The sequence below is a fragment of the Topomyia yanbarensis genome, chromosome 3 (assembly GCF_030247195.1).
Source record: "Topomyia yanbarensis strain Yona2022 chromosome 3, ASM3024719v1, whole genome shotgun sequence".
NCBI classification, from domain to species: domain Eukaryota; kingdom Metazoa; phylum Arthropoda; class Insecta; order Diptera; family Culicidae; genus Topomyia; species Topomyia yanbarensis.
The window spans coordinates 228386012-228410579 of record NC_080672.1 but is presented as its reverse complement, the minus strand read 5'-3'; the positions used below and the strand labels follow the sequence as shown (position 1 = coordinate 228410579).

At 44.9% G+C, this 24568-nt stretch overlaps 1 protein-coding gene across 6 annotated transcripts in view; it reads left to right on the top strand.

Annotated features, from left to right (window-relative positions):
- LOC131688806 (muscle calcium channel subunit alpha-1) overlaps positions 1-24568 on the top strand; it is a 1302489-nt gene that overhangs the window by 634656 nt on the left and 643265 nt on the right. The gene's annotated exons all lie outside the window — the stretch shown is intronic.

Here is a 24568-nt window from a genome sequence, read left to right as displayed (position 1 = left end):
AAGTCGCAGAATGCGCGGTGTTGCAGCAAGTAAGGGCTACATTGCTCTATTTGTTTGCTTCGTCACTAAAGCGGTATCGTTAGAAGCAGTTTCGGACCTCAGTACATCATCGTTCCTGGCGGCGTTTTCGAGATTCACCAGCCGTTACGGTTTACCAGCCAAGGTGTACAGCGATAATGCAACAAATTTTCGAGCCGCAGCAAAACAGCTGAAAGATATCGCTAACCTTGTCAACTCTATTGAACACCAGTCAATTGTGGCAGATTTTCTCGCCGACAAGGGGGTGGAATGGAATTTCATTCCGCCACGTTCACCGCACCACGGCGGACTCTGGGAAGCTGGTATTAAAGTCGCGAAGCAGCTGCTATCAAAAATATCAGGTAATTTTACGTACACGTTTGAAGAATTATCGACTCTTCTAGCACAAGTTGCGGCATGTATGAACTCGCGACCCATAACACCCATCTCCAATGACCCAAGTGATCCGGAACCCCTGACACCTGCTCATTTCCTGATCGGGCGACCCTTGACAACAGCACCTGAGATCAACCAACTCGAACGCCGTATCAGCTCTATGGCACGATGGCAATTCGTCCAGCGAGCATCGCAGGAATTCCGTGCGCGATGGCAAAGGGAATACGTACGATCACTTCAAGCGTTTACGAAGTGGCAGAGATCATCAGCCAACGTCAATGTCGGAGACTTCGTACTTCTTGTAGGTGAGAACGACAAACCGAAGCAGTGGCCACTCGCACGGGTCGTGGCTGTTCATCCAGGACCTGATGGGTTGGTCAGAGTGGTATCACTGAAAACCCGTAATGGAATTGCACAGCGAGATATTCGGAGAATTCGTTCAGTTCCAATGGACAGCGATGAATACGTTCCAGGGAGATTGCTCGAGGAAATTCCGGACCGGAATTTGGTGGGCGGCTTATGTACGGACGTAAACGACGAACAACCCTCTACACAACCAATCGTCTAAACTCACGCCGGGCGACGAGCGTGTTAGCCCTGATTTCGCCTAGCCACCTCTAACAATCAGCACTGTGATTTGGACTAGTGTGAGTGATTGAATTATATGAGTAATAAATCAGTTGAATTAATCTATCCACGAGGTTGCACGTTTTTTTTACGCCGCTCCGTCCGTGCAAGATTTTATCTCGTTCCGCGAATTTCGGTCTTCGTTCGTCCACTGGGTGTCATTTCAAAATTTTCAAAACGGATGCGTTACGTACACTTTGAACCTTAATAACTTTTCTCCTACTAAAGGAATTACTATTATTGTTTCATAAATCGAAAGGAAAACGTTCAACGCTTGCTATTGATACCTTGTTTGCTATGTAAAACTTGTTTAAAAAGTTTAAAAACTACTTTTAATGCGAATCAACATTAATGCTAGAACCTATAAATATGGGTGTCACAGTTTTTCTTAAAGCCAGACGTGTCTAAGCCACAGAGCAGAACACACGTACGTGTGCTGCTCAACGAGAAGCTGCATTTGGACTACCAACCAAATCATAGCTACAGCCTTATCGCTGCAAAACAAGAACTGTCGTCGCCCTGCGCGAAATTCATCGCTCTCAGAAGTGGACAGAGTTACTAATTCGCAAGCTGCTCTTCCAGTGCCTGGTCCGTGAGATTGCACAGCATTTCAAAACCGATCTACTCTTCCGGAGCTCAGCCGTAATGGCCCTCTAAGAAGCCAGCGAGGCCTGCCTGGTTAGTTTGTTGGAAGATACCAATCTGTGCGCTACCCATACCAAGCAAATAATCATCATGCCGAGCGGGAAACGGCGAAATAATATTCACAACAAACGGTTCTTATTAGGACCACAAAATCGTTCTTAGAAGAATTACAATTAAAATTTCCGTTTCGTGCTTTGGAAAATAACTTCCCTTCTATCGGGTTAGTTATTTTCTATAATAATATCCGAAAAATGTACGATAAAACTAATAAACTGATTAATTGGACGGAAGTAAGAAAATACCTACAAAAATTTGAGTCAGAAAAGTGACATTGACGGAAAAATGCTTCGATCGTTTCTAAGTGTTTGGCAGCTGTAGTTGCCGATTTGTTTTCCAACGTCAATTATTTGCGCTGTGCTGTACGGAACAAACAGATTTTTACGCGATTCGTTGGGAAATAATCAAAACAATTGTGTAGTAGATTCCGTAGATTTTACCGTAAATTTTGATAGATTTTGTAAAAGCATTAATTAGCCTGCTTTGATTGGTGGTTTTTGCAAATCTTTCAAGAACATTAGTGAATGTGGCAACCCTGCTACTAAGCGAAAGCTACACCAAAAAAGAATGATGAAAATATTTCCATTTGTCGCACAAAAGGATGGACTTCCATCTGCACTAAGAAGTTTATAAAAGAGATCGCATTGCGATATACAATGCTCATTCGATGTGAGCTGCGAAAGGGGAATGTTCGTGTATGTACGCAGCAGAAGCGAATTCGGCCAAGATTCGAATCGTTAGAAAGGATTCTCGTCTGGCATCACCAAAAATAGTTATCTGCAAACCGTTCTTTTTAGGATGAAAACATAATGAAGAAAGAATTGAATTATAAAGTTCCATTTAATAACTTGGATTGAGTTTGCGCCTGTCAAGTCTGCTGTACTTTATCAGTGACACATATAAACCAATGTTTATCGAATTAATCTACAAACCCGTAGGTTTTTGCAAATCTTTCAAGAACATTAATGAATGTGGCAACCCTGCTACTAAGGAAAGCCACACCAAAAAGAATGATGAAAATATTTCCATTTGTCGCACAAAAGGATGGACTTCCATCTGCACTAAGAAGTTTATAAAAGAGATCGCATTGCGATATACAATGCTCATTCGATGTGAGCTGCGAAAGGGGAATGTTCGTGTATGTACGCAGCAGAAGCGAATTCGGGCAAGGTTCGAATCGTTAGAAAGGATTCTCGTCTGGTATCACCAAAATAGTTATCTGCAAACCGTTCTTTTTAGGATGAAAACATAATGGAGAAAGAATTGAATTATAAAGTTCCATTTAATAACTTGGATTGAGTTTGCGCCTGTCAAGTCTGCTGTACTTTATCAGTGACACATATAAACCAATGTTTATCGAATTAATCTACAAACTACTAAGCGAAAGCCACACCAAAAAGAATGATGAAAATATTTCCATTTGTCGCACAAAAGGATGGACTTCCATCTGCACTAAGAAGTTTATAAAAGAGATCGCATTGCGATATACAATGCTCATTCGATGTGAACTGCGAAAGGGGAATGTTCGTGTATGTACGCAGCAGAAGCGAATTCGGGCAAGGTTCGAATCGTTAGAAAGGATTCTCGTCTGGTATCACCAAAAATAGTTATCTGCAAACCGTTCTTATTAGGATGAAAACATAATGGAGAAAGAATTGAATCAGAAAGTTCCATTTAATAACTTGGATTGAGTTTGCGCCTGTCAATTCTTCTGTACATGTACCATTGATTCATATAAGCAAATGTTTATCGAATTAGTCTACAAACCCGAAGGTTTTTGCAAGTCCTAGAAAATCAGTGAATGTGGCAATCTCATTCGACATGAAATTTCCAGTAAGCATTCATTCAAAAAGTGCATTGGTTCAAATTATCCATGAATGTCATATGATATACCCAAGTTTAGTCCTACGTCAACACCGCGGTTATGTCCCGGACATTACCCACTCCTAGTTTTTTCAGCGAAATATGAGAGGCTAGTACTGGGTCCTTCCACTCATGGCTTTCGCCATCTCTATCAGCTGCTTGTCGGTAATTCGAGCTTCTTCTTCATGATCATCCTCCTCACTGTATGGCGAAGATTGGTTCAAGTTGCGGCGAAAACCTTTCGATGGTGACCTCTAGCTTCTCCGGACACCTTTCAGGTGGTGCAGCTGGGCCTTTTATCTTTTTTGGCATAACTTTGTAGGCGTCTCCTCGAGAATTCGCGTTGGCTTTGTGGCAAAGCTCATCAATTCAAGCTTTCTTGTTCAGCTCGACTGCTTTGTTAAAAGGGGCTCGCGCAGCTCGTTTCCATCTTTCGGTGTCACTACGAACACTCTAACTTCTTCTCCAAGCTCGGAATAACTTATACGTAAATCGGTAATCGTCGTATTACAGCCGACGACCGTTTCTCGGTCTCCCATTTCTCGGTATGGTTGCATTACACGCCCTTGTTAGTACTACCATTAACTTGTTCGCATTTAGGTTGAAGAGGATGCCCCCAAATCAAAATTCTTCGACGGACACGTCCTTGCGAAAGATCGCTGTTTTCCACTTTCACTCGTTATTCAAACCGTGTCCGGTTACCAATGCTGTGCCATATCGCTTGATGGTCGCTGTGGATATATCCTCGCACACTTTTCATCTTTCCTGTCACTCCAAGGCTACAAACATTAACATGGATAATGGATTCCCGCCTCTCCTTGGAAAACGGCTAATTCAATTTTCACAAGCTTAGTCTTAAATGGAAGGTTTAGTAGCAGACTTTGATCTGGTGAAGTTCATACGAATCGCACATATGGGTGCGGAAATACGGTATGAACACTGCGATCCCATATTAAATCTTTAAATTTCAAAAGCCTTTCGGTAAATCTCATGCATATTGAATATTAAACCACAAATAAATCGCCAGGAGTCTTATGTGAATTCAGATTGTGTCCTTTTAGAAATTATTTTAGACTGCAACTACCGATCTCTATCGACTGTTGCGTTTAAAATGGGATCGATTCAGAAGTCGGTCTGTTAGCCTTGCCATGAGATGTTTGTTTGAGAATTCACGAGCGGCTCCTTCCTTCCGCGAACAGTAAACGTTTCGTTTGATGTTAGACTGGAGGGACGATTTTGTTCGGACGTCCCACTGTTTATAAAGAACAGTTGCGCAAAGACTGAAGCAAATCTACCTATTGAACACTCAAAACGTTTACCTATCGGACACGAAGAATAACAATGCTCGAATGCGTGGGGAGTATCGTTATTATGTGATTATAATTATGAGAAAAAATTCAATGATGTAATATTAACATTTAAATAATGTTAATATTTTGCTTAATGACAATTATTAAAAAATATATGTTCACTGATATTCAAATTTGGCACTATTTTAAACACCGGAACAGCTCTTCCACCGACAGTGGAAATATGAAGGTATTTCTCATAGTTAAAATGCAGCTAAAATTTTGACAAATTTGTGTATGCATTCCACTTATACATATGTACCTGTTTCAAATTTATCTTACGCTGCAAATTCGACTGTTTTTTGTCACACCCCAATCAGACGGCAAGCGGCAAAAATCAATGCATTTCGTTCTTAGTTGCGGATCAGTTGAGAACCGGAAAAGGCTTAAATTATTTATACGATGTTATTTATCGTACTGATTTTTACAAAATAAAACTAAACACTTAATTTTAAATTTATAAATGCACAAAGTTAACTTCTAACTGAAGCGTTCTGGTTAAGTCATTTGAAATTTAACTAAAAATAAAAGGTTGCCAAAATTTAAAAAAGACCAATGATTGGTCCAATGTTGCGAATCCTCTTTACGCAACTCTACTATTAAACACTCTGGGACGTCCTATCTACCATATTGACCATTCTTGGTCTAAATAAAAAAAAATCATGCAATTTCCAAAACTACTAGAATAGTTTTCAATGACGAAAAGCAGAACTCTATGAAAGCTATTGTTTTTTTTTTATAAAAAGTGACAATTTTTTTAATTGAGGTTATTAAAAAAAATATTTGTCCCCTGATTTTTCCAGCAATTTTGAAGGAGGGTGGGGGGGGGGGGGTGACATAATTTTTAAAAATGATTTGTAATGGCCGCAGTGGTTAGGTATTTTTAACATAGAATGTGTATGCAAAGTTTGAAAGAAATCGATTAGATAGCTTTCGAATGGCAGGTAACAACGCAAGTCATGTTTTTTTCCAGAGACGTTGTACAAAAAGCGTCGTCACCGAGTCGTTTGTCGATAGTTTTGCATGGAAAAATTACAGCAGGTTTTTGAAATGATGCACTATAATATACAGAAGTTTTGATTAATTTGCTTCACGCAAAGTTCTAATGAAATTCGCAAAAGAAGTGTTTCTTTTCACGCTGAAACCTTCATGAAATGAGCGACCTGGTACTTCAGAAGCAAAAATATTTGTAAAAGAATTGTTAATCTCACCTGCACTGAAAGTGTTTTCTATGTTTCTATAGTGTGTCGAAATGCTCATTTCTTTAATCTTTTTCCAGAAGTGTTTAGGTGGCAAGTCTGCATTGATATGCAAATTGTAATAATCCTGTTTTGCCATTACCACTAGTTTATTAACTGTGTTCCGCATTTAATTGAAGACGAGAAAATCGTCATTCTGTTTTGATCGTTTCCACTATCTACAGCAAATATCACAGTCGATTATGGCTCTTTGAATACCTATGTTAAACCAAGGATTGTGATTATAAACACCTTTCTTAATTTTCCGCAAAGGAATGCAGTTATCGTGAATTAAATTCATACAATTGTTGAACAAGTTGACCAACATAATGGGATCGTTTATTGAATAAAAACTGCCCCTCAAATATTTTTCAAGCTCCTAGCGAATCATATTTAAATCAACCCTTTTATAATCATGGTAATAAAAGATATCCGATGTCATCTATGCTTGAAAATCAAGGGAAGCAAAAATTAAGTCGTGATGTGGAATGTTAGGAACACTTATTTACCCAAATCGCAACACTTTTTCTAACTTATTCGTAATGAACTGATCCAGCTGCGATGAACCGGAAAATGAAAAAACGTAAGTTCAATACCAACATTGTGCATGGAAAACGAAGTTAAGGTTTCAACAAAGCGCTCAGTTTTTAAACTATTATTTATTTATTTATTTATTTATTCTTATTTTTCATCTGACCTGTGTTGGTCTACATGAAGTGTTTCTAGAATGGGAAAAGCCCATTTCAGGATATACTTCAGAAGCAATCCTCAAATGGGCGTTAAAACCCATCATCTTTTCAAGTTTTTCACAGTTGATCACAATGATTTTACACTACAATTAAACATAATCACATAGTACACAATATTGCAAGAACAAAAATTACAAATATTACAAAAATAGAATCTTAAAATCTAAATCAACCTTCTTAGTCTATCTTTGAAAACATCACAAGATACAGAAAAGTCAAAATGGTCATAAACACTATTAAAAACATTACACATCGCCCTAATGGGTTCGTTCTGACCGTACCCTGTGCGCTGAAATTCAAGTCCTAAGCAGCTATGCGATCTGAGATTTCTAGGAATCATCAGGAATCAGAATATAATGGCTCAAATGGCACGTTCCCCGTACATAGTCGCAGATTTGTGCCTTGCCGTGTGTTTTCATCATTTCCTGAGCGGAAGGAAAGGACAAGGAGGTGTGGGGAAGTAGAGTTGGAAGGGCGGGAAAATTAACAGCACAAAACAAAAATAAACAACAGGTAAGTTAAACTCACAAGTAGTTCAACTTGCCTGCGAATAAGCGTAAAGCTCTTTACTACATTGGATAAGAAACTTTAGTATGTCTCTGAGTTTCAGTCGGCCAAACATGGTTTCGTCTATATAAGGACGGCTGAAGACTCGAAATCGCAATTGCGCTACCGCTGGACAGTTGCATATCAGATGATCTGAGGTTCCGTAGTCGGATTTACAAAGATCACATGAAAAAAACTCAGCGCGCTGAATAGTTGCCATGTGATAATTGAGTTTGCAGTGGCCGGTTAAAGCCCTGGTCAGCATGCCGCAGTGGAGCTTCGAAAAATGTAAGAGATTTTTCGAAACCACTGGGCATGGTTGTTCTAGAAACGCCTTTGTTTGGCGACACGTTTGTAGATTTCTCCAATAATTTCGGTGCTCGGACGAAGCCCAGAACCGTATTTTTTCCCTTATCCAACTTGTCGAAATTGGCAGCGCGGGCTCAGGACCAACGAAGTCAATCGCTGAACCTGCCCTGGCCAATTCGTCAGCCCATTCATTTCCAGTAATACCGCAATGTCCGGGCACCTAGACAAGGTAGATAGTGTTGACAATGCTTAGTTCTTCGATTTGGGTTCGGCACGCGATCACTAGCTTGGACCGGGATTTGTCTGAGCTAAGGGCCTTGATTGCAGCCTGACTATCGGAGCAGAAGTTTATAACTCTGCCGGACAAACTCAGTTGAAGGGCCGATTGCACCCCGCACATAATCGCAAAGATTTCTGCTTGGAATACAGTACAGTATCTACCTAGTGAGTGAGATTGTTCCAATCTCATTTCACGACAGTAGACACCAGCACCAGCACGTCCTTCCATCAGAGAACCGTCAGTGTAACAGACTACTTGCGTTTGTTGTTGTCTTTCCATAAAGCCAGACAACCACTCCTCTCGAGAGGGAATCTTCACATGGAATGTCCTGTAAGGAAAACTACAAGTGAGTGTAATATCGCTGGGAGCAAGAATATCTCCACCCCATGTAACCATTTGTGACCACAATCGTGTATGACTGGTAGCAAGATCAACATGATTACTGTTCCAAAGCCCAGTAACCTGCAGTCTGTATGCACATGATAGTGCTTCTTGTTTTAAGTGTATGTGTAATGGTTTGATATTTAGAAGTGCCTCAAGAGCAGCAGTCGGAGTCGTGGTGAAAGCACCAGTCAACGCCATGAGCGCCATTCTTTGCAGATGGTTTAGCTTTGACTGGACTGTCACCACCTCTCCCCTCTTCCACCACACAAGGCATCCGTATGACAGTATTGGACGTACAATTGTCGTGTAAATCCAATAAATGTATTTAGGTTTGAGACCCCAGGTCTTTCCAAAAGTTCGTCTGCACTGCCCGAAGGCCATGCACGCTTTCTTGACTCTGAACTCAATGTGAGCAGATCAATTCAGTTTGGAATCCAATATGACTCCAACGTATTTGACTTGATCTGCACACAGTAGCTCAGAATCAAAGAACTGCAAGGGACGAACCCCGATTGTTATTCGCTTCTTCGTGAAAAGAACCATTGAAGTTTTGCTTGGGATAACTGATAGTTTAACTTGTCGACACCACTGTTCGACAGCTCTTAATGCCTGTTACATTAAGGCAAAGATTGTTCCGATGCAAAATCCAGTAATTAGTATTTGGTAATCGTCAGCAAACCCGTAGGTTGGAAATCCAAGCTCATTGAGTTTCTTCAACAAGCCGTTAGCTACTAAGTTCCATAACAAAGGTGACAGAACGCCGCCCTGAGGACAACCGCAAATACTCAACTTCCGTATCTCAGCCTGTCGCAGTGACGAGCAAAGTATGCGGTTACTAAGCTTTGCGTTTATCCAACCTAAGATACATGCAGGTATCCCATGACCGCGCGTCGCTTCCAGAATAGACTGAAAGGACACATTGTCAAAAGCACCCTCAATATCTAGGAATACACCCAAGCTAGATTGCTTGAGCGAGAAGGCTTTCTCAATGTTGTAAACAACATCGTGAAGCAGAGTGATCGTGGATTTCCCACACTGATATGCATGTTGCATTTTGTGCAGTGGATATTCAACTAAAATAACGTTCCTGATGTGATGATCGATTATCCGTTCCAAAGCTTTCAGAAGAAAAGAACTTAAGCTGCTGAGCCTAAAACTCTTGGCTTCTTCATAGCTTGAGCGCCCCCCTTTGGGAATAAATCTAACAGTTATTTCTCGCCATGCTTTCGGAATATACCCGGTAGCAAGACTGGAAAGCAAAATCTTTTTCAAGACATGTTTAAGAATATCAAATCCCTTCTGCAGTAGCACGGGAAGTATTCCATCTTTTCCGGGCGATTTGTATGGAGCAAAGCTGTCAACTGCCCACTTGACCGATTCAGTGGAGACCAATGTGCGTGCTAACGCCAACGAGTCCGAATCACCTGAATGAGATCTGTGAACATTGTTCAACTCCGGATCAATACAACCTGGAAAGTGTGTGTGTCGAAGAGACAATTAAGAACATCTTTTTCGTCCATCACATAAACACCATCTCTGGTTTTTAAGGAGTTCATCTGAAAATCATTCGATTTGGAGAGAATTTTATTTAATCTGCTAGCCTCGTTCAGACTAGAGACATTAGTGCATAGGCTTTGCCAGCCAGCCCGTTCTGCAGATCTAAGACATTTCTTATATGCACTACGAGCTGACCTGAAAGCCCTGGAGTCATCACGCTGACGCCGGTTCCAAGCTCTTCTCATAACTTTCTTCATTCTTTCAAGCTCAGCCCTCCACCAAGGGGTTCCCCTAGTCGATTTAACAGTACGCAGTGGACAAGCTTCTTCGTAGGATGCTAATATGAATGAGTTTGTCGTATCCACGACGTCATCTAAGTCGTCTAGTTGACTAATTGTTGGAAAATATCCATGAAATTTAGTCGCCAAGTTTCCCAAAAAGAGGTCCCAGTTTGTAGATTTAGGATTACGATATGTCACACATTGAAGGTGACATCAAAATGTTCGAAAAATATATATTTATGATCGGATAGAGACGGTTCAGTTTCATTTGGAACCTGCCAATTTCCCAGTTCATGCAAAATTCTATCAGAGCAAAGTGTTATGTCTAACACCTCCTCCCTCCCAGACCTCGCAAAAGTTGATCGGTTTCCCACATTCAGAATATGGAGATTTGTACTACTTATGTACTCCATCAGTTCAGAGCCTCTCAGATTAATGTCTGAACTGCCCCAAATGATGTGATGAGCATTCGCATCACTACCGATAATGAGCGGAAGGCCATTTCTGCTACAATATGATACAACGCTTTTGAAATCATCAGAAGGAGATGATTCGTTATGCGGTAGGTATGCTGAACAATATATATATTTTTTGTCTACGTTTCCGACAGTCAGTGTAACTGTGACAACACAGATATCGCGAGTTGTGAGCTCCGATATGAGACACGCGTCAACAGCCTTATTTGCAAGAATGCAAGCACGAGGCATTTCACGTGGGTTAGTCATGCCTGTCTTGTTGTAAGCAATGAAGACAGTGTTAAGTAACTTTCCAAAATAGAAGTTTCCTTTATGGAAATACGGTTCTTGAACCAATGCTATGGAAGCTTTACCTTCCTGCATGAGTCGAGATAAATTCATAGTTGCTGTACGTTTATGTTGGAAATTGATTTGTGCTATTATAACCATTGTTGATTAGAGAACTGTACATTTCATTTCCAACACAAGTTGCACAACAACTAGAGGACACCAAGCGAGTTGGGATGTTAACGCATATAGCGAGCCATATCAGGTTTAAATGGGACATGATCATTTAATTCCCACGATTTGCGAAGAAAATAATGATCCACTGTGTCAGAGATTCGCATAACACAGTAAGGGCAAATCCCAAAATGCTCCGTGCGCGACTGGCATATTTTAGACCCTCCAGTCATTAAGTCCTCGGCACGGAACTACACCTTGACTTAGGGTTTCAGTCGCCTCCTACGACATGGGAGCAGGGCTGCAGTGGCTCAATTCTAGGCCGGATACCACACGGCGTCTGGGCAGGTTCATCTGTACACATCGAAATTTGATAATCTAAACTCAACAAAACTTCACCGAACTACCATCAGCCGAGAGTCTCAGCAAACCTCCAGCCAACAAAAATTCGGCAAAATTAAGTGGATCATCGGTGAGAAAAAAAATCGGTGTGTAGAGTGAACGCTCCGCTGCGTAATGCAGCATACTGGGGAATTCGTCCAACTCTTCCCAGGCTCCGTTCGCCATTGAGAATGTTTTAAACCCCCTCAACAATTTAACCCATAGCACGGGTCGCATGACACTATGGAATTGGGGATCCCTGTTTGGTAGATTTTTACCACTGAAACAGGTAGTCCGTAGTGTAATTTTTAGCCGGTTGAAGCAACCACTACCGACACTACACGGCTTATCTAGGCTGTTCGGTGAAAGGAGCTGACATTGAAGAACAGCTTCCATATTTAGATGTGCGAACAGCCGCAGAAGGTAGGAAGGATAACGGGAGGAGAGGGATTTGGAATTTGGACTAAGCGCTTATTTAAAGGCGGCGCTGGCTCGCCTTGTCAGGGCTGCTTTAGGGCATGTGGTATTTTGGCCTAGAACGTATAGGGCCCACTAGCTCGTCCTACCACACCCGCAGTCAGCCCCCGCTGCTGGTTCGGGTCGCGAATCACAACTAGTTGCTATCGCGATTAAGCATTATCCACCACCTATGACCCGCCCGGTTGCTTGCAGCTCAGCTTCCCACGTAGCGTTCTTCCACCACCACGGGACCCGGGTTCTTAGTCTATCTTTGAAAACATCACAAGATACAGAAAAGTCAAAATGGTCATAAACACTATTAAAAACATTACACATCGCCCTAATGGGTTCGTTCTGACCGTACCCTGTGCGCTGAAATTCCAGTCTTAAGAAGCTATGCGATCTGAGATTTCTAGGGGGCACATTGACATTTATTTGTGAGAGAATATCTGGATCATCTATTTGACCAGTTAATGTCTTCGCAACAAATACTGCTCTAAATGTGTTCCGCCTTTTAGCTAGGGTTTCCATATCGAGCAGACGACAGTGATCGATGTACGGTGGTAGCTCTGTTGGGTTACGCCATGGGAGAGTTCTAAGAGCAAAACAGAGAAATCTTGCCTGCACTGCTTCTATACGGTTGATCAAAATGCTCGTATAAGGACACCAAATGGGTGCTGAAGCTTTCAGGACAGATCGAACTAGTGAAAAATAGAGTGCCCGTAAACAATATGGATCAGTGAATTCTTAGGTGATTCTTATAATGAAGCCGAGATTTCTATTTGCCTGTGCTATAACATGAGAGTAATGATTTCTGATTGTCAGTTGTGAGCCCAGGAGTACTGATAACTGTCATTCTCTCTAGCGATTCCCCTGAGATGGTGTAGCTCCAGAGTATTGGATTTTTTCTGCGACAATTCCATGGCAAGCAAATGGGCATCGGTGATGGATTCTAGCTGATTGTGCCCATCGACAAGCTGCAATTGTGGGTCTGACCGGGAAAGGTCGTTGCCATAGCATACAAGTTCCGTGAAAACCAGGTAAAAGTCGGTGATGGAATCGGGTTGATTGCGCCCGTCGGCAAGCTGCAATTGTGGTACTAATTTAAGGTGCGCAGTATCTTGAGTAGCATCATTCATTATTCAACAGATTTGTATTAAAATCACCAATAAGCATCAGATTGTCGTTGGATATGCCATAATACGCCATTTTTTCTTGAATTAACTTCGCATAACACAGTAAGGGCAAAACCCAAAATGCTCCGTGCGCGACTGGCATATTTTAGACCCTCCAGTCATTAAGTCCTCGGCATGGAACTACACCTTGACTTAGGGTTTCAGTCGCCTCCTACGACATGGGAGCAGAGCTGCAGTGGCTCAATTCTAGGCCGGATACCACACGGCGTCTGGGCAGGTTCATCTGTACACATCGAAATTTGATAATCTAAACTCAACAAAACTTCACCGAACTACCATCAGCCGAGAGTCTCAGCAAACCTCCAGCCAACAAAAATTCGGCAAAATTAAGTGGATCATCGGTGAGAAAAAAAAATCGGTGTGTAGAGTGAACGCTCCGCTGCGTAATGCAGCATACTGCGGAATTCGTCCAACTCTTCCCAGGCTCCGTTCGCCATTGAGAATGTTTTAAACCCCCTCAACAATTTTACCCATAGCACGGGTCGCATGACACTATGGAATTGGGGATCCCTGTTTGGTAGATTTTTACCACTGGAACAGGTAGTCCGTAGTGTAATTTTTAGCCGGTTGAAGCAACCACTACCGACACTACACGGCTTATCTAGGCTGTTCGGTGAAAGGAGCTGACATTGAAGAACAGCTTCCATATTTAGATGGGCGAACAGCCGCAGAAGGTAGGAAGGATAACGGGAGGAGAGGGATTTGGAATTTGGACTAAGCGCTTATTTAAAGGCGGCGCTGGCTCGCCTTGTCAGGGCTGCTTTAGGTCATGTGGTATTTTGGCCTAGAACGTATAGGGCCCACTAGCTCGTCCTACCACACCCGCAGTCAGCCCCCGCTGCTGGTTCGGGTCGCGAATCACAACTAGTTGCTATCGCGATTAAGCATTATCCACCACCTATGACCCGCCCGGTTACTTGCAGCTCAGCTTCCCACGTAGCGTTCTTCCACCACCACGGGACCCGGGTTCTTAGTCTATCTTTGAAAACATCACAAGATACAGAAAAGTCAAAATGGTCATAAACACTATTAAAAACATTACACATCGCCCTAATGGGTTCGTTCTGACCGTACCCTGTGCGCTGAAATTCCAGTCTTAAGAAGCTATGCGATCTGAGATTTCTAGGGGGCACATTGACATTTATTTGTGAGAGAATATCTGGATCATCTATTTGACCAGTTAATGTCTTCGCAACAAATACTGCTCTAAATGTGTTCCGCCTTTTAGCTAGGGTTTGCATATCGAGCAGACGACAGTGATCGATGTACGGTGGTAGCTCTGCTGGGTTACGCCATGGGAGAGTTCTAAGAGCAAAACAGAGAAATCTTGCCTGCACTGCTTCTATACGGTTGATCCAAATGCTCGTATAAGGACACCAAATGGGTGCTGAAGCTTTCAGGACAGATCGAACTAGTGAAAAATAGAGTGCCCGTAAACAATATGGATCAGTGAATTCTTTGGCGATTCTTATAATGAAGCCGAGATTTCTATTTGCCTGTGCTATAACATGAGAGTAATGATTTCTGATTGTCAGTTGTGAGCCCAGGAGTACTGATAACTGTCATTCTCTCTAGCGATTCCCCTGAGATGGTGTAGCTCCAGAGTATTGGATTTTTTTCTGCGACAGTTCCATGGCAAGCAAATGGGCATCGGTGATGGATTCTAGCTGATTGTGCCCATCGACAAGCTGCAATTGTGGGTCTGACCGGGAAAGGTCGTTGCCATAGCATACAAGTTCCGTGAAAACCAGGTAAAAGTCGGTGATGGAATCAGGTTGATTGCGCCCGTCGGCAAGCTGCAATTGTGGTACTAATTTAAGGTGCGCAGTATCTTGAGTAGCATCATTCATTATTCAACAGATTTGTATTAAAATCACCAATAAGCATCAGATTGTCGTTGGATATGCCATAATACGCCATTTTTTCTTGAATTAACTCAGCACAGTCTTATTTTTTACAATGGAGAAGACGTTTACGTACTAACCCAGTACACGTGCTCTTAGTAGGAGTCCAAGCTACCACACGGGGTGTACTGGGGGCGAGTCGGGCTCGAATGGTGACGCTGCCATTAATACCGACTAAACTCCATTGGGCTCCGCCATTGTTCCCCCCCCCCTCCCCCGGGACTACCTCTCAGTATTACTTCTGGGGGGATGGCTGTACTTGATGTACTCATTCACTCTCACTCACGCGTTCATACGTTCTGTATTAGGCTTACTTGGGTGCTCTCTCTATCGCACCTTAATTCACTTTCTAACACTCCACATGAGGCTGACTTTTGTACTCACCTTTTTCATTCCTTACTAGGCTTACTTTTGCGCTAGCCTTTAGTATACCATGTGGGGCTGACTTTTGTGCTCACCCTTAACATACCGTGTGAGACTGACTTGGACGCTCACCCTTTCACTCCTCTGCCACGCCACGAGGCATCGATAGCTGCGAGGCTGACTTGTGTGCTCACCTTACTCATTCCTTGCTGGGCTTACTTTTGTGCTCGCCTCTACCATACCACGTGAGTCTGACTTGGATGCTCACCCTATCACCTGGTTCACTCTCGATCGTGCCACTCTATTATACCACTGTCACTCCCCCTGGCATCCCATTTGGGACATTTTTCTTAGGCCCCACTTCTGACATACCATGCGAGGCTGACTTGTGTGCTCACCTTTCTCATTCCTTACTAGGCTTACTTTTGTGCTAGCCTTTACCATACCATGTGGGGCTGACTTTTGTGCTCACCCTTAACATACCGTGTGAGACTGACTTGGACGCTCACCCTTTCACTCCTCTGCCACGCCACGAGGCATCGATAGCTAAGTCCCAACATACTACGCTACGACCCTCCCATCTTGGCATGAGGCAGTCCACATATACGCCTATACACTCACTCTTCTGCCTTGCTTCGGGGTGGCTGGGTTTACCCATTACACGGTTGCCAGTCGCTGCGCCAAACCTGCCTGAGCATGGACAGACCATTCACTCACTTGCGCTCGGCCTTTTTCGCTCCAACTAACCAATCACTAGTTAGCCGTGCCCGTCGTCTGTTGCTCGGTTCGCCAAATTACCTGTAGCCTACAGGCAATCCGGATGGTAGCAACCAAGACTGCTTTCCACTTATCCACCGATTGACACATCTGCTGAATAAGGGTATCAGGGGTTGTGTCCCAGCCACAGACGTCAAGCATTGCTCTTCTTTCGACGTCGAACCGATGACATACGAACAGTATGTGTTCGGCAGTTTCGTCTACACCTGGGCAGTCCCGGCAGGCTGGGACCTCCGCGTGCCCGAACCTGTGGAGGTACTGTCGGAAACAGCTATGGCCTGAAAGATATTGTGTCAGATGGAAGTGAACTTCCCCATGGGGTCTTCCCACCCAGCTCGATATGTTAGGTATCAGCCAGTGGGTCCACCTACCTTTCGAGGAGTTATCCCACTCACGCTGCCATCTAGCGACCGAGATAACCCTGGTGCGCTCGCGGGCTCCACTATTTCCACGTACTCGAAGCACTCCTCATCTTCCCGGATGACCAGCCCGACTGGCATCATGCTCGATATCACACAGGATGCATCGTGTGATACCATGCGGTAAGCAGATATCACTCTGAGGCACATCACGCGGTAGGTGCTCTCCAGTTTCTGTAGGTAACTGGTTACCCTCAGTGCTCTTGACCATGATGGGCCGCCGTACCTGAGGATAGATACAGCAACGCCTGCCAATAACCTACGTCTACTGGCGCACACCTTTGAGCTGTTGGACATCATCCTCGTTAGAGTCGCAACATCAGTCGACGCTCTCTTGTATATATACTCGACGTGGCTGCCAAAGGTTAGCTAGTCGTCTATAATGACTCCAAGAGGCTGCAGACTCCGCTGCAAGGTAATCGCGACTTCTCCCACATGTATAACTGCATGTTGTGCCGACTTAAGGTTGTTGACGATAACTACCTCCGTCTTATGATGAGCGAGCTGCAGGCCTATCGCGCTCATCCATTCCTCCACCGTGTTCATCGCGTGTTCTGCGGTTAGTTTTACCTCAGGGATTGTCTCCCCGTAGACTTTCAAGGTTACGTCGATCTTGACCACAGGAGGGAACTTCAGTCTCAGAACCCCGTCATACATGAGGTTCCGTAGCACCGGGCCTGGGATCGAGCTCTGCGGGACTCCGGCGGTAATCGGAACCCTTTTCTGACCGGCATCGGTCTCGTATAGCAGTACGCGGTTCTGGAAGTAGCTTTCCAGGATCCGATACAGACCCACCGGTAGGCTAAGCCGATGTAACGAGAGCGCGATGGCATCCCAGCTTACGCTGTTGAATGTGTTCTTCACGTCAAGTGTCACTAACGCACAATATCGAATGCCTTGCCTTTTTCGTTGGATCGCTATCTCGGCAGTCTTTATCACTGAGTTGATAGCGTCCACTGTGAACTTACCCTTCCGAAAGCCAAACGGGTGCTTGACAGACCGTCCGTACCTTCTGCGTACGGGGTTATCCTGTTGAGGATAATCCTCTCAAGTAATTTGCCAGTCGTGTCGATCAGACAGATTGGTCTGTACGACGATGGGTCTCCTTGCGGCTTCCCGGGCTTCGGCAACAGCACCAATTTCTGCCTTTTCCATCTATCGGGAAAGTGGCACTCGTCAAGGCATCTCTGCATAGCTTGCCTGAACATGTTGGGGTTCGCTATGATCGCTGCCTTGAGAGCGCTGTTTGGAACTCCATCCGGCCCTGGAGCTTTGTTCATTGCTAGGGATTTAGCCACTGCGAGTAGTTCTTCATTCGTCACCGGAGCCATCATTTCGGCCGTGCCCGCACTGTCTCGTAGTGCAGGTGGCCAGGGACTTGTGGCTCGAGACGGGAAGAGTACTTCGATAATCGTCGCCAACCGGTCCAGAGACCGTTCTGGGGGTGAAGAGCCCCCTTTGATCTTAGCCATCACGATTCTGTACGCGTCATACCACGGATTCGCGTTGGCACTCTCACACAGGTTGTCGAAACACACTCTCTTGCTGCTTTTAACGGCCTTGTTAAGGGCCAATTTCGCAGCTCGAAACACTTCACGGCGGTTCTCTCTTGCATCCTCGGTGCGAGCTCTTTGCATCCTACGTCTAGCTCTGAGGCAGGCTGATCGTAGAGCTGCAATCTCGGCACTCCACCAGTATACCGGGCATCTGCCGTTTCTTGGTAAGGTTTTTCTCGACATAGTGGCGTCGCACGCGCGTGGTAAAACAGCTACCAGCGCAACCCCGCTTAGACTGTCGGTGTTGGCCTCCAGTCCCACGGCCGCGGCGAAAGCTTCGCTGTGGAAGTGATTGGACTTCCACTCGCGTACTTGACAGGGATCTCCCGCCCTCAGATGCTCCACACCATAGTTGATCCTAAAGCGGATTGCTAAATGTTCGCTATGGGTGTAGCCTGGAACCAGACTCGGGCTGGCAAATGTTACGTCATTGCATGCATCCACCCCGTTTCTACGGAATGTGCTAGCGGGGCCATTGTTAGCTAGCACAGTATCGAGGTTCGCAAGCGCCTCCATTAGCACTTGGCCCCTGCTATTTGTACAGCGGCTGCCCCACTCTACTGCCGAAGCGTTAAAGTCTCCCGATATGACTACCGGTTTCCGGCCCACTAGGTCTGACGGGAGCATGTCGATCATCTGGTTGAACCGTTCTATGGACCACCTTGGTGGAGCGTAGCAGCTACAATAGAACACACCATTGATCTTAGCAATCGCAACACCTTCGGCGAAGGAGTGCATTACCTCTTGAACCGGGAACCGTCCCGTTGTACAGATTGCCACCATCCCAGGCCCGTCCGACACCCAATTGCCGTTACCGGCAGGCATGTTATACGGGTGTGATAGGAGGGCGACATCTGTCCTCGACTCCGAGACCGACTGCCACAGCAGCTGTTGGGCTGCTGCACAATGGTTTAGATTTAGCTGTGTAACGTTCACGGCTTCTTCTTATTTGCCTCACCGAAGGGACACGAAGGTCCACCCATAGCATGATTACGGGCTTGCTTCTTAGCGGTGCAGATAAGGCATTTATGCGCCTTAGTGCAGCCCCGCTCCTTATGCCCCTCCTCGCCGCAGCGACGACATAGTTTGCTCCTGTCTGTGCCCTTACATTCGTAGGATTTATGGCCGGATTCTAGGCACCGATAGCACCTATCCACTGAAGGCGGCTGGGATATGCTAATTGGGCCGGAAGGTCCTCCTCTTAAACGCACAGAGGCCGGATCGATTGTCACGTCACATTGCTCTTTGACGGCTACGACGACATCGTCTGCGGTCGTGAACTCGTCCAGGTGCTTGCACTGGAGAGTCATTTCCGCCCCTAACGACCTGACCTGGGCGCCTTCACCCAGGACCTTTTGGGCCAAGGCCTAATACACCGCACTGGATTGTGCGCCTCGCTTCAGCACCAGAAACATTCCTCCTGTGTTGGTGCGTCTCACGCTGCGCACGTCTTGCCCGAGGGCCGAGAGGCTTTCGGCCGCCCTCATCGACTTTAGGACGTCGGAATATTTGGCCTTGTCGGCTTTTAACCACAAGGCCTCGCCTCTGTCCTTGGCCTTCTTCGCGGACTGCGGTGCATCCGGTGTCGGTGCCGGCTTCTTCTTGGTGAACAGCATCCAGAGGTTTACGCCCCCCTGCCCCGGTTGCACCGAGTTGCTGGTACCTTCTCTCTGCCCAGCGGGGTCATTCTCGCCCCGGTTTACCTCTACCAAACGGCGTTTGGCCGTAACGGTTACACGCCGTGTGGTGTTGGTTGTTTCACCCTCGCCTGGTGACTTCCTAGGGCGCTTCGCGTTCGACGCCGTCTTGCGCTTGCCCTTCGAGGGGAACTCAGCCGCCGCTTCGAGCGACATGGCTGCTTTCTAGAACGGGAAGGGGGAGGCCCCTGTCTGGGTACCTATGTCGGCCTTCTCTCTTCCCTCCCTCTTGGAGGCACAGTCTAATTCAGGATGATTGTCAAAAAGCCCTATTAATAATTGTTCATGATTTACTAAAACCTCGACAAAAATGAACTCAATGGTGTGTGAACGAATGTCAACAGCCGAAGCATCCAACAGTTTGTATTTGTAACATTCTTTAAGATACATTACTAACCCCCACCGATTTTTTTGATCCTGTCATTCCTCACAACGTTATATCCGCTAACATTGATTAAACTAAAATGTTTCGTTTCATTCATCCATGTTACACACACATGCAACATCAACATTGGAAATGGCCATTATTTCACGAAGTTCGTCAATTTTTGTTAAATTTCTGGCATACATGCTCTGCATATTTAAACAGCAAATAGACAATTTGTTAGCGATGAGAGCAGATTTCAAAACAATCCCCGGTAAACAAGTGCTCGTCGAGGTGTTCAAATGAGTAACCCTAACCATGGTCGTACAACATAAAGTCTAAGAAGCAATGCCTTATGAGATTATAACTAACATTAATATTTTTCTTGATATACATATTTTACATTTATAACACTGGTGCAAACATATTCCAGAAAAACTTAAAAAGTAGTGCAGCATAAGATAAAATTACAGTTACAGTCATCAAACGAATGTCCTTGACAAAAAATAGGATGTTCACTAATAACAGCAACAGCAGCATCAGCAAAAACAACAGCAACAGCATCCTTTCTGCGATCAATAAGCGTAGCATCTAAAATAAACAGCATCCACTCCAATCGCACACGAAAACTTTTAGGAGGGGATTGAAGGGATATCGAAAGGATGGAAAGGCAGGACGAGAGAGCACTGGTATGGAAGGGGTAATTTTGTCGCAAAGCTTGCAGGAGGGGAGTCAGGGTATATTTCAAGGATGGAAACGAGGGATAGAGAGTACTTTTATGGGACGGTTTATTGTAGAAATGGTATTAAGAGTTCCATTGACGAGATCGGTTCTTTATTGCTTTCCGCAGTTTTCTTCACGTACACTAATCGATTCCTCGAATAAACAGAATGTAACTTCCCTGCTTTCCTTCCAGCAAGAGCCTACGATTTTATTGAGCGGGCTGCTACAGTTAGATTTTCGTTGATATAGATCCTATCCTTCGATTTGAAGCCGATCTGTTCGAGGGTGAGACATCTCGAGCAGAGGTATCTTGAGCAAAAATCACATCGCTGATTAGTGATTGCAAACTGCAGCAAAATCAAATTTTTTTTTTCCTGGAACCATAGGTTGTCTTGTCAGACGACGGCAATCAACTAAAGGCAATGAGTTAGGTGTGTGACCTAAAAGTTGGCACCATGTATATTTTCATGTTGCATATATGGTACTCCACTGACAATAAAATCGTTACAGAAGTGAACGTGAAACAAACTCCTATGTCGATCGTATATCCTCGCAGTTAAATCGTTGATAGAGTGATCCAGTTTCGATTGAATTACAGCGCAAATTCGTTAGTTGGGTCACGACTGCGCCCCAACTAGCGAATCGTATCCGTTAATTGGGGCAACTGACAGCTGACAAAAATTACCCAAGGGAAACGCTGATTTTTTGTTTTCTTTCATAAAAAACAAACAGAAATATTTTACATTCACAAAAGTTGGCTGTTTCCTTCCAGTCTAAAGTTGTTTTTTTTGTGACAAAGTATGTCAATAGTGTTCTTTTTGCCATCAATTATTTTTTGATAAATTCCTTCACATAAAACAGGAAATGGATACACCGTCGGGAAATAGCCGATAAAGCACAAACATACTAGGTTGCCACTAGCTAAAAGATTGTATAATGTGATTGAATACATCAGAGATGACCTTCAAAAGTTACTAAACTAACGTCTCTGCGACACAAACTAATTGATGCTGAATAGAAGAAGCGAAATATTTAACACATTTATTTCACTAAAATCATTCCGAAATATGTCATTCAAAAAATAAAATTCCATTGAATTTAAAAGTATGATTTTTTCTGGATCGCCACAGAAATCAACCAATGAACCCCTTGAAATCAATGACATTCAAACGTCAATCAGTTTTTGACTTTCAGTTTTGACATAAGAGTGTCTTTTAGTTGGGGCATGCCCCAACTAGCGAACACCCAACTAACGAACAGCCCAACTAGCGAACACCCAACTAACGAATTTGCGCTGTACATCCAATTCTGTTTTTAACTCCTCTCTGATAGCAAGTACACCATCACTGATTTGTTTTGCAATCTCTTTTTATAGTACTACTGAGTTCATTCGAGATCCATTGTGCAAGCTGAGAGATGGTCATTTCATCGTTGCTGAGCTCAACAGGTTTTGCTCGTTTAGCTGACACACCGTCTCTTTTCGATGACATATCGACAATTGTGCACAAACACGACGATCACTAACTTGTCAAATTGTAACGAAGTTAAAATAGCTTGATTCCAGCGAAAAAGGAAATAAATTATCGATAATTTCACTTTTTGTTCATATAATTTTCGTCATATGATACTCTTTTAGCATCGAACAAATCAATAGGAGTCAATAGGACTACACTTTAACGGAGCTGATTGTGGAATTCACGCAGCTTTTCTATAAATTTGCGCCAGCGCCAAATTACTTCACACACTCCATTACCGAAGCTTCAACTGAATGTTAGTCGTGCCCGTCGTCTGGTGCTCGGTGCGCCAAATTTTCTATAGCCTGCAGGCAATCAGAGTTGTTGCAGTCGAGGCAGCGTCCCACTTCTCCACCACTTGACACATCCGCTGAATAAGGATATCAGGGGTTGTGTCCCAGCCACAGACGTCAAGCATTGCTCTCCTTTCAACGTCGAAGCGAGGACATACAAACAGTATGTGCTCTGCTGTTTCGTCAACACCTGGGCAGTCAGAGCAGACGGGGACCTCCGCGTGCCCGAACCTGTGGTACTGTCGGAAGCAGCCATGGCCTGACAGATATTGTGTCAGATGGAAGTGAACTTCCCCATGGGGTCTACCCACCCAGCTCGATATGCTAGGTATCAGCCGGTGGGTCCTCCTACCTTTCGAGGAGTTATCCCACTCACGCTGCCATCTGGCGACCGAAGCCACCCTGGTGCGCTCGCGGACTCCTCTAATGCCAAGCAGCTCAAAGCACTTCTCATCTTCCCGGATGACCAGCCCGACTGGAGTCATGCTCGCTATCACGCAGAATGCATCGTGTGATACCGTGCGGTAAGCAGATACCACTCTGAGGCACATCACGCGGTAGGTGCTCTCCAATTTCCGTAGGTAACTGGTTACCCTCAGTGATTTTGACCATGACGGGCCGCCGTACCTGAGGATAGATACGGCAACGACTGCCAGTAGCCTACGTCTACTGACGCACACCTTTGAGCTGTTGGACATCATCCTCGATAATGCCGCAACAGCAGTCGAAGGTCAGTTTGTTGTCTATAATGACTCTGAGAGACTTCAGACTCCGCTGTGAAGCGATCGCAACTTCTCCCACTTGGATAACTGCATGTTGTGCCGACTTGTGGTTGTTGTTGATGGCATCCCAGCTTGCGCTGTTGAATGTGTTCTTCACGTCAAGTGTCACTAATGCACAGTGTCGAATGTCTCGCCTTTTCCGTTGGATCGCTATCTCAGCAGTCTTTATCATTGAGTTGATAGCATCCACCTACTCTTTCGAAAACCAAACTGATTGCTTGACAGGCCGTCCGTACCTTCTGAGTACGGGGTTAGCCTGTTGAGGATGATCCTCTCCAGCAATTTGCCAGTCGTGTCGATCAGACAGATTGTTCTGTACGCCGATGGGTCTCCCTGCGGCTTCCCGGGCTTCGGCAACAGCACCAATTTCTGCCTTTTCCATCTATCGGGAAAGCGGCACTCGTCAAGGCATCTCTGCATAGCTAGCCTGAACATGTTGGGGTTCGCTATGATCGCTGCCTTGAGATCGCTGTTTGGAACTCCATCCGGCCCTGGAGCTTTGTTCATTGCTAGGGATTTAGCCACTGCGAGTAGTTCTGCATTCGTCACCGGAGCCACCATTTCGGCCGCGCCCACACTGTCTCGTAGTGCAGGTGGCCAGGGACTTGTGGCTCGAGACGGGAAGAGTACTTCGATAATCCTCGCCAAGCGGTCCAGAGACCGTTTGGGGGGTGGAGAGCCCCCTTTGGTCTTAGCCATCACGATTCTGTAGGCGTTACTCCAAGGGCCAATTTCTCAGCTCGAAACACTTCACGGCGGTTCTCTCTTGCATCCTCGGTGCGGGCTCGTTGCATTCTACGTCCAGCTCTGAGGCAGGCTGATCGTAGAGCTGCAATCTCGGCACTCCACCAGTGTATCGGGCGTCTGCCGTTTCTGGGCAGGGTTTTCCTCGGCATAGTGGCATCGCACGCGCGTGATATGACGGCTACCAGCGCATCCCGCTTAGACTAACGGTGTTGGCCTCCAGTCCCAGGTCCGCATTGA